Below are 12201 nucleotides of genomic sequence, written 5' to 3' on the forward strand. Positions count from 1 at the left end.
CAAAAATAATGTAAAAAGATGGTGGGGACATGTCCCCATTGTCCTATAGGGATCGGCGCCCATGGCTACAGTAGCCAGAAAATTGATCTAAGATCTTGATACGACCACTAAAAGTGGACTTAATTGAACAACTGACTATCCAAATCAGACGAAGAATAAGACGAAGAAAGTGAAAGCGACAGCAGTGACAATAAAGAATAAAGAAACGACCGTTTACATTTACACAAACAATCTCTGTTTATGAATGAACAGTTACAATAACTGATTGGAGACATGAAGCAAATGGCATTAAACAAAACTTTACTACATTGGGTTTATTGGGTTATTTATTGTAGCAGCTGGAAAATGTTCATTACTGCCTGAATTAACGTTCCAAATGATTCACTTTGAAACGTTTTCATTTGGATAGTCAGTTGTTCGATTAATTCGACATTTAGTGGTCGTATCAAGATCTTTGATCAATTTTCTGGCTACTGTAGCCTATATGCTTCTTATGTAGCCTAATTTCTGTTTTTGGTGTTACAAAGCCATGCATTGTCATGTCCTGTTGCCTTTTTTCGATTGACTGAATATGATTTATACAACAACTTTTTGTAAAGTAGGCTAGGCTATAGTTCCATTTCATGCATCATGGGACAGCTTGTGAATGTATTTCACCAAAAACTATATAAAAATATTTTTAGATTTAATCCATTCGTACTGTCCTGGCATAACACTTCCGTTACACCAAGGTTGGTTCGAGTAAGGGATGAAGTAAATTAAACTATAGGAGGAGATTCACTTTTGGATAGGTCTTTTATCATCTCCCCAACTGAGAGTATTGTTAGATTTGATATTTTGTGGTGTCCTATAAGACTTCGTTTTGACCACGTTTGGTCCATGTACTCTATGGTGAAATAAACCCTCTTAAGATTACTTTGATGACATCTTACATCACCTTTCCACCCGAAAATATTGTTAGATTTGATATTTTTGTTATGCCGTGAAATAAGACTTCGATTTAACCTATTTTAGTCCCTGTAGCCTACCTTATGGGGTGCAATTAATCCCCTGGGGGGGTCACTTTCGGGGGGTCTTACATCATCTTTCCTCCCAAAACTATTGTTAGATTTGATATTTTTGTGATGTCCTGACATAAGACTTCGTTTTGACCAAGTTTGGTCCATGTACTTTATGGTGGGAAATACACCTTCCGAGGGGGTCACATTAAGGGAAGTCACTTTGAAGTCATCTTACAAAACCTTTCCACCCGAAAATATTGTTGATTTGATATTTTTGTGATGTCCTGACATAAGACTTCATTTTGACCAAGTTTGGTCCATGTACTTTATGGGGTGAAATAAACCTTCCGAGGGGGTCACATTAAGGGAAGTCACTTTAAAGGCATCTTACATCACCTTTCCACCCGAAAATATTGTTAGATTTGATATTTTTGTGATGTCCTGACATAAGACTTCGTTTTGACCAACTTCGGTCCATGTACCTTATGGGGTGAAATTAACCTCCAGGGGGTCACTTTCGGGGGGGTCTTACATCACCTTTCCACTCGAAAATATTGTTAGATTTGATATTTTTGTGATGTCCTGACATAGAACTTCGTTTTCACCAAGTTTGGTCCATGTACCTTATGGGGTGAAATTAACCCCCTTTTTGGGCTTTTTAGGGGGCTCTAGGGACCAGATCCACCCGGTGCGGTCAATCTTCCATACTTTTTGTGAGTGACATGGTTGACCCAGTAACTTCAAGGGGTCAAACCTTTTGTACCTTATGGGGTGAAATCTTCTGTCGTAGGCTCCCAGACTTTGTGCAGTTGTGCACGCCTATTTGACTGGCGCCTAACTGTCTGCGCCGAAAAGACGTGGACCCATCACAAACAACCTTATTCAAGTACCGTACTGTAACAATTATCTTTGACATCGAAGTCAGGTCGAAATTATAGTTTGGCAGCTGAAGATCTACCAGCATAGTTTAGCAGCTGAAGAAATCCTACCCACAATATAATGTACCTAGTAATTGTAATCGCGAGATAAAATATAGTAGTATTAAGGGCGGAATTCAGAAACTAGACTTAAGGCGGCTTAAGTCTGTCTGGACAAAAGTCTGCGTTAAGCATCGATTTTGCGATTCAGAAAGCAGATTTACACTTTAGCAAGGCATATACTCTGCTTAAAAGCAGAAAGATATAAGCCACCTGCGGAGGTGGTTTAAGCCTCTGTTGAAGCAAAAAGTGTTTGGCTAATACTGGAGGTATTGAAAGTAGGAGGTTTGTTACAGCATTTTTTTAAAAATAGACCGTCTGGTGCAAAGGCACGAGACTTTTTTGATAGTTTTTAATGTGAAGCAGGTGTGCCTGTTATCTTAGCTTGGTTGCAGGCAGAGTTTCGGTCTGACAGTTGGCTTGATTGTTAAATAACTAGACTTCTTTCAGACGCTGACAATAGTAGGTTACTAGTGTTATTGCTGGTGGTGTAAATTTTGAAATGCTATTTTGTGTTGTTGAATAACCAGACGCTGACACGCAGTTTAGTAATACTGTTTGTAACATCACTTTTGCAAACATACAATTGTGATTGGTCATACTTTTTCCTTTGTCTGCAATGCCAGGAAAAAACAAGTCTATTAACTAGGGTGGAGTGAAAAAAATAAAAATCACTAATTCAAAAAACGTCCCCTCTCAATAGTTGCCTTTGGTTCCAAAACTAAGTTTAAAAGTGGTTTTGGGAAGTTGCCTCGAATACTCAGGTGACAACCTTGACGCAAAGGTCATGCGGGGGTCAAATCCCATAAAAATGCCATAACTCTGTGAGCGGTGATGCATGCTAGGGAGATAATTTTGATGCCAAAAGAAGCAGAATGTGCACTTTCCTATCTGTCTCAAAAGAAGTTTTTTTCGAAATTTCTCTAGATATACGGTTATTTTCACAAAATGTAATTTTCAGGTCAAATATGAATAACACATAGCATTATGCAAAGTTTAACATCACCATAACATAATCACTCCACAAGAAATCAGCACAATGAGTATGATATATGTCTAACCAATGAAACACACATTTGAGTGGTTTCAGAGCAAGCACAAGCACAGGATGGTAAAAACAAACAAATATAAAATTGGGTTTCATAATATTACAATAGCCTAGAGCCCTAGACGACAGACGTTAAATGCCAGTTTTATGCAGGGAGAAATGGTATCGGCAGGAGGACCTAAGATTGAAATTGTTTTTTGGTATTGTATTGCTTCATCAGTTTTCGTAACCGAATCTTTAGCTTGATCAGACCGTCACGTCTGTTGAAGCCAGCTACTGCTGATGAAGCTTCGGTTACAAGCTTTATGTGGCGCTTCACAGCTTAATTATGACATGGGTCGCGCATAATGAGCTTTTCTTCTCTGATTTTTTCGATGTTGCAGTTACTCAGGTGTCGAATTTCTGGTGGTTTGTTGGTTTGGTCAGAATTTAAGTTCACAAGTTTGTAGTAACATTTAGCATGAACGTTGATTGCTGGAACATTGAATTTTCTCACATGGACAGAAGCTACGGATTCTTCCCCATCGGCTGGCTCGTTTAGGACTGGTGCTGCTTCGCTTTCAGGCACTTCATTTTCGATTGAAAATTGTTCAATGACTCTCTCAAACTAAGGATTTTGTTCACAGCTAAATGACGAACTGTCTCATCATCATCTGCCAACATCCCCAAGAGAATGTTTTCTTGGTGCGTAAAGAATGCATTTCGCTTAAGGACATCCAGAGCAATCTTCTTGACTTTATTGTTCGGAAATTTGATGACTCTTTGTAGCATGTTGAAGAAGTTTTTCGGTCCATCTGCGATCGAGTGGTAGTGCTTGATTTCAAACCATGCCGGAAAGTAAACTCTAATGCAAAATTCTACGATTGTTATCAATGTTGTGGTCGTTGTACAGAAACATAGAAACGGGGTATGTGACAGGCCAAGGTCAGCCACCTTGCATGGGATAGTCCTCCAACTTCGAGAAGCTCGAGATCTTCATCAACAGTGCCCAACATTATGGCCATGCAGATTCTGTACCCATAATATTCGTCATTTAGCTGTGAACAAAATCCTTAGTTTGAGAGGGGTCATTGAACAATTTTCAATCGAAAATGAAGTGCGAGCCATCCGATGGGGAAGAATCTGTAGCTTCTGTCCATGTGAGAAAATTCAATCATGCTAAATCTTACTACAAACTTGTGAACTTAAATTCTGGCCAAACCAACGAGCCACCAGCCATTCGACACCTGAGTAACTGTGACATCAAAAAAATCAGAGAAGAAAAGCTCATTATTCGCGACCCATGCCACAATCAAGCTGTGAAGCGCCACATAAAGCTTGTAACCGAAGCTTCATCAGCAGTAGCTGGCTTCAACAGACGTGACGATCTGATCAGGCTAAAGATTCGGTCACGAAAACTGATGAAGTAATACAATACCAAAAAGCAATTTCAATCTTAGGTCCTCCTGCCGATACCATTTCCCCCTGCAAAAAAACTGGCATTTAACGACTGTCGTCTAGGCTATTGTAATATTATGAAACCCAATTTTATATTTGTTTGTTTTTATATTTGTTTGTTGTGCTTGCTCTAAAACCACTCAAATGTGTGTCTCATTGGCTAGAGATATATCATATTCATTATGCTGATTTCTTATGGAGTGATTATGTTATGGTGATGTTAAACTGTGCATAATGCTATGTGTTATTCATATTTGACCTGAAAATTACATTTTGTGAAAGTAACCATATATCTAGTGAAATTTCGAAAAAAACTTTTTTTGAGACAGATAGGAAAGTGCACATTCTGCTTCTTTTGGCATCAAAATTATCTCCCTAGCATCACTGCTCACAGAGTTATGGCATTTTATGGGATTTGACCCCCGCATGACCTTTGCGTCAAGGTTGTTACCTGAGTATTCGAGGCAACTTCCCAAAACCACTTTTAAACTTAGTTTTGGGACCAAAGGCAACTATTGAGAGGGGACGTTTTTTGAATTAGTGATTTTTATTTATTTCACTCCACCCTACTATTAACTATTCATATCTTACATTTGACAGTTTTCAGACTAAAGGGAGTCTATGCGCCCTTTTCATAAACTGGCAACAGTATTCCTACAATTGTACTATTTTTAACTTTCAAGGCATCAAAAATAACCTGAGTTATCTGCAGTGATGTACGCTAGGGTGCATCATCTGCCCCTCATTTTTTTCTTTGATTTTCTGCAGTGGATTAAAATGTTCCTTTTTATGATTGTTGAAGAGGAATTCATTAACATCTAGGGGTACCACAATTGGATTAAATTATGTCATTTTTTGTTATTTTGGGGTCATTTCGTGGCTACTGGTACAGTTGTGGAACCGTATGTGGTAGAGTTTTATGAAATTTCATATGTAGAATCTCTGTGCAATTCTGAGAAAAGTGATACCAATTTTACCAAAATCGGCCCACTACTTTTTGAGATATCGGCGATTGAAAATTGGCCCTTTTTGTGATCGCTCATGCGTAAAAATTAACTGCAAATTTTGTTTGACCTATTAGGCTATTATGAAGGTGTTTCAAATGGTAACTTGAAAATTCCAATGCATATGAGTTATCCAAAGTAAGGAGGTTCTGCAAAGATATATTTTTTGTTTGTTGTTATATCACTACAGGCCACCAAGTGGCTAGTTTCACACATGACTATTTGTGATCATTCATGCATGACGAAACTTTGATCGCTTATAGCAAAAAACACTCTACTTCGATTTTTCTACAACTTGGCTTAAATGAAAGATAATATCCTTGGCTTTCTAGCTTCCAAATATGAAGTGGGATAATTGAGTAGAAATGAGGTAGTTTTCTGTAGTAAACCATGCATTTTTTAAAGTGAAGAAAGGATAGGTAGAACAGTTTAAACAACTGACTGAGGGGAGACGTTAAAACCAATTCCGTGGCCGGTTACAACGTCTTATACAACAGTTACAACGTTAAATTGGGATTCTCATGAATTAGACAAACACAAACTGAATGGGTTCTGGAAGCTCCTACCAAAACGCACCATTTTGGCCTTAATGTGCAAAATTTTGACAAACCAATCTTCATATCTGGTTGTCTCTTTTTAAACTCCTGATACAACTCATTTAGTGTCACCAAAACCAATCTTCCAAAACCTCAACGTCGACAAAGGGCTTTCCCTCAAGAGATTATTGATTCTGTGTTAAAGTTCTATGAAGATGATGAATTTAGTAGGTTACTTCCAAGTCAAAATGATAAAGTGTCTGTGGGCAAAAAATGCTATCAACAAAACAGATTGGTTTTGGTGACACTAAATGAATTATTGTATTAGGAGTTTAAAAGAGACAATCAGATATGAAGTTTGGTTTGTCAAAATTTTGCACATTAAGGCCAAAGTGGTGCGTTTTGGCAGGAGCTTCCGTAACCCATTCAGTTTGTGTGTGTCTAATTCATGATAATTCCAAGTTACTGATAGAGGCGGGAAATTTGGCAGAATCTTACAGACTTGCTTTCTTTAATGGTATGTGATATTACCTCAAGAGAATGCATGTTTTGCAAGTGCGACCAATGTCCATCTTCAGAAGTTTTGAGAAGCCACCTTAACTCGCTGTTTGAGGATCATGATGAAGACATCACTTTTAAACAATGGACAACAGTTGATAGAGCAGAAATTGTTACGATGATCACAAGTGTTTCAGATTTCATAGAAACCTTGATTGAGAAGCTGGTCTAACTTCTTCCACATAGTTATGTGTCCAAAGCACAATCAAATTGTTACAAGCCCAGAAAAAAAAATTTGCAAGAAGGTGATGTTTTGATTGCAATGGACTTTTCAGAGAATTATTCCTTTCATGTGCAAAATGAAATCCAGGGCTTTCACTGGACACATGCCCAAGCAACTGTGCATCCAGTATTTTGCTATCACAAAAACACCGACTCCGACATGGTTGAACACTAGGGTGGCTCTTAAAATTGAGTTTTTGAATTTTGCTTGGGACACCCTTTCAAATGGTGAGGTTGTTAGAAAAAATAACTCTTGCAAATTTTTTTTTAATTTGAAGTTGATTTAGGGGTGGCCCTCCCCCCCTAAAGTTCTGTGCCCTCCCCCGAAATACCAAATCTGCGTATCTCGAAAACCACTTCAGCTAGAGATACGGTTTTTGTGTTAAAAGATGCAGAAAACATGGTTTTCTATCTGCTTTCTGAACATTGAATGCATCTATCTTGAGTAGAAAAGCAGTTATTTAGAAAAAACGCATTTGACCAAATCTTGATTTTACAACTTTTTTTGTGACCACGAAACCGTCTATAAAATTTCGTTTTTTTTTCTTAATTTTTGCACCTTAGAGAGAACACTGGTAACGATATTCATTTCAAAATGTAATTCTGGTCAGTACTGCAAGAAGCGATATTATCGACAATATTTTACATATTGCCTTGCGTATCATGACAGGATGTCTGCGACCTATACCATCGGACAATTTCCCTGTCCTTGCAGGCAACCAACCAGCTGAGTTTCGTCGCGAAGAAGCCATCCTGTCTCTTTCTCGGCACTACGAACCCCAACCACTTGCTCCACTCAAGTCTCTACGAGTCTGTGAGCGAGCAATCGAGCATCCTCTGCAACTGAAATCGAGACACCCATTTGTATGTGATGCACAACTCCTGATGAAAACCGTTGAAAACCAATCCATCAGCGCGGCTACCTGGGAGGACAACAAATGGAGCTCAGAGTGGAAGAAGAACTCAATGCTCTAAAATTTTATCTCCGACACCAGCCCCCATCCAACCGGAATGCATAATTTGCCAAGGAAGGCCTGGGTGTGGCTCAACCGCCTGCGTACTGGGCTACTGGAGTCAGACTATTCTGCTCAAACATGCACAAATGGGGGATGGCTCCATCCGCAATCTGTGAGTGTGGCAAAGAGGAACAAACCACAAACCACACTATCTGTAACTGCGCCAAATAGTGTGCGTGGTCTGCTTGAACTGGATGACGAATCAATGCAACTGCTGCTCGACACCTGCTCAAGCATCCAAACCGCATTGCCACTGCCCAAGAGTGGTAAAAGACAGAGCCCCTTGACCCCTGGAGTAACAAAGAAGGTTTAAACGAAGAAGAATCGACAATATTGTTCTTGTTGGAATTTGGAAACAGTTTCCTGTGTTCAGTAACAACTTGCAAAAGAAACTGAAGTTGGTACTCATCTTCAGTTGAGAGTTTGTTAAAATCCTGGATTAGACTTAGAGCAACTCCTCTCTCTGCTCTATCATTGACTACTGAAAGTCCCTTCGCCATGTGTAAAGCTTGAATAAATGCACTATCTTCAGTCCAATGAGCAGGATCCTTTGAAAGTATAATTATTGCTTCATCTTCACCCAACAGCTGAAGAAGCCGTTTTGAATTAGAGGTGCAATACTGTTCTAGACCCTTATTGCTAAGAAACGCATCTACTTTGATGCTTGGTCTCCTTGGTAGACGTTCTGCTGTTTCATCTAACATGGTTGCCACCATTAGCTTTTTAATTTCCACAGACAATCGAGAGTCAAACAAGGCTAGTTCAACCATTTCTTCGGACAGATACCATAAATGCAGACCAAGCTTTTTGCATAAATCGCCTTTGCCATCCAACAAGTGCGATGCATAGCACCTGAAGCTTGAAAACGGATTCCACGCTCAGAAGTTTCTCCAAGGAATATGCCAAAAAACGGGCATTTTAGCTATGCATGAATGCATAAAAGTTTAGGAATACTTATTTCGTTCATTGCTTTACCAGTTTTACAGGTTAGTTTATGAACTTTGTTTATTGAATAGCTTGGGCCACAATACTTATTCAGCACTGTTTTGTGCTAGAATACCGAAAACAGGTTTTTTTCTAAATAACTGCTTTTCTACTCAAGATAGGCGCAATCACTGTTCAGAAAGCAGATAGGAAATCATGCTTTCTGCATCTTTTGACACAAAAACCGTATCTCTAGCTCAAGCAGTTTTTGAGATATGCAGATTTGGTATTTGGGAGGAGGGCACAAAACTTTAGGGGGGGAGGGCCACCTCTAAATCAATTTCAAATTCAAAAATTTTTTGCAGGAGTTATTTTTTCTGACAACCTCACCTTTTAAAAGGGTGTCCCACATAAAATTCAAATTTTTTTTCATTTTTTGCCAAATAAGAGCCACCCTATTGAACACTTATCCCTTTGCATTCTATCAGACATACTGGTTCATGACGTGCAAAAGGTGTATTACATACAAATTGCAAAGTTTAAACGTCTTGTCAAATTTATCTTGTCGTGCTATGGCTGGTGCTGGTTTTTAGCACCGTGCCAAGTCAACGCACCAACAAACGACTTGCGCTTTATTGAAGTCTTACACCAATACAAAGAAGAAGACAAGCTGGTAGCAGAGGTAGCGCTCAAATATTTCATGCTACACACATGGTACTTGTCTGGAGAACTTTCTCCCTTAGCCCTTTTCAGCACCAAGACACTGCCAGCTAAGAAAGCAGCAATGGCAAGAGCAATACTGAAGAAAATGAAAAGTTTCAGACAGCCATTAAAAAGATTTGTAGAAGGTTTTGGAAAACTAAGGTTGATTCCAATGTTGTCAGCCACCAAGTTGGCTGATCTAATCAATGAAGATGCCTGGTTCCTTTTTGCAGCACTAAAGCTCGGCCATTGTACATTTGTACAAGTTTCATGGACGAAGATGTTCTTCAGTGAGACAGCTGTCCTTCATATGCAGCTTGCTGCACAGTTGTAAGGCAGCTGAGAGTAGTGAATGATGCAGCTGAACGGGGCGTCAAGCTTGGATGCGACCATGTTTCATCGGCAAAGTCTGAACAGAGATTCCCAACTGTTCTGCAGACTGTTGAAGGCAGCTATCGGCAGCGTCCGAATTTACGGAAGAAGGAAATGAACAACAATGTTCAATGGATACTGCATATTTTGTTGAGCAGGCAACTGTGCCTTTTCTAACTGAGTTATTTCAATTCGGAAAATACAGAATTTTGCAAATTCGGCAAAACAATGTGCATTTATTGGTGTTTTGTGACCAAAACAGTGAATGTTAAAGTTTAGATAAAGTTCAGCGAATATTTTTTTGCAATATGATAATCAAAAGGTGTGCAGTTAAGAGAAAAAAACCCTAAAATGAATGATTTAACGCTTTTGGACTAACGGTACATATGTATACCACAGACATGCCATCTGAAACAAGGCTTTTCACATTTTTCGCTCGACGTCTATATGCCAAAATTCATTCGCGATGTGGTACCCCTAGATCCAAATCATTTCGCATAAAACTTCACAGGTGTGTTTACTTTGACAAAAGGAACACTTTTGACAACTGCAGAACAAAATTTAAACGAAAAAGGGCAGATGATGCACCCTAATGTACGCGCATACAAAAAATATTGACGCTGTCAGCGCAAACGCAAACGTTCGAAAAACTATGCGCCGCATGCGTCAACGCAACTTGTAAAAAAAGTTGACGGCGTCAGCGCATACACTAGGGCAAACTCATTTTGTTTGCTAGGTGCCAAACATTCACACGGTATAAACCACTCGAAACAAACAAGTTTTATTTTGAATTTCCATGAAGAAACACAAGCATCTGAAAGTGTTGATCTGACATTTGGCTGCGTTTTGGTTTCAATATGTCTTTGCCCATTGAAAACATTCTTTCCACCGCAGCACTGGAAGGTATTGGCGTGTTGTAGCGAAAAAAAGTATTTTGGAAATCTTTCGTTGGAAAAGCGCCCACGGTCAATGGTCTTTTGTGTGCTTCCAAGTACGCTTTTACAACCTCGTCTATGCTGTCTTCGCCAGTGTCCTCATAAAGAGCATGGAGTAGTAGGGCGTGTTGATTTTTTCAATTGCCAAATCCCAACAATGACTGGTGCTAAAAAGTTGTGGCTTGGTGTAAAACTTCTAAAAATACCCTTTTAAACGAAAAATAAAGCAGTTTAGCTTGGTAAATAGCTTATCGAAATCTTGCTTCTTCAAGTTTTCCTCCTGCTGATAGGAATTAGTAAGTTTTCTTTTCCAATTGTGACGTAACACAGAATTTTGCTGCGACAACTGTATCTACATCAATGCTAACCTTACTGCGTAATAATGATGCATTATTTGCATCTGTTGGCACTGGTGGGGGCTGGTTGTAACAAAAATAAAAGTAGTAAGCAAGCGTTATGACGTTTTGTGAGAGTTTTACTATTATAAGCGTGTAAGAAGTTTTACTATTGTTGGCAAGGCAAGTTTATCTTTGCAATTAAGACTTACAGGTTTGCGGTAGTGTTACTGTTACAATAAACTTTGAAGTGGTGAGGGTGAAACACCATTCTCTTAGCTTTAATTAAAGAATGCATAATCCAAAAAAGTGTCATGTCCTTTTATGAATTTTTTGTAGGATGTGAATTACTTCGAGTTAAGTTAAAACTACTTTCAGGAGTACATTTATGTTGGATTGAGTGTTATATACAGCTGAGTTTACCAAAGAGAACGAAGGCATTTTGCTGCTGTGCTTCTTAAAGTTTTCGAGTTCAGAGATTTCTGTTACTGTTTGAATGGCTTCCAAGAGGACGAGGCTTAGTGCATTCACACATATGAGTAACTTCATTACAAGCAGGGAGTTGTTGCCGTCAGAGCTTCCAACTCTTCGAGATGTTTTGCGATTTGGTTTACTGGTAAGAGAACAAAGTTGCGAAGATGTCAGAAATTATCCGACAGCTGCTCTTGCTAAAGATATTTACCCACAAGTTATAGAAAAATGGCAATGAGCAAACAGGTTATATGGTGGATGTAAACAAGAAACTCATGTTATTTGTATTTGCCCTAAGCCAATGAAGATCCCTCTGATAGAACTAACATTCATCAAAGGTCAGAGGGAAAAGACTGGTTCAATTGGACCACATCAGATTGCATTACCAGATCTGCCAGAGCATAAGAGGCAAGTTAAAAGGCAGAAAAGGGAAGAAGATGAGAAAAGAAGGATAGATAAATACAGGCAAAACTGTCAGTCAGATGTTTCGTTTACTTTCTCAGATGATGAAAGTGACAGTGCTCAAACTCAAGATGAGGAAGTCACAGTTCAATTGCCAAGTACATCGGCATCTTCCGCTTATAGCAACAAGCAGTTCTACAACACGTTAGAGATACGTAATGTTGCCATGCAAAGTATCAGATATGGTGTTGGCCTACGTGC

This window comes from Aplidium turbinatum, chromosome 3, assembly GCF_918807975.1.
Source record: "Aplidium turbinatum chromosome 3, kaAplTurb1.1, whole genome shotgun sequence".
NCBI lineage: Eukaryota > Metazoa > Chordata > Ascidiacea > Aplousobranchia > Polyclinidae > Aplidium > Aplidium turbinatum.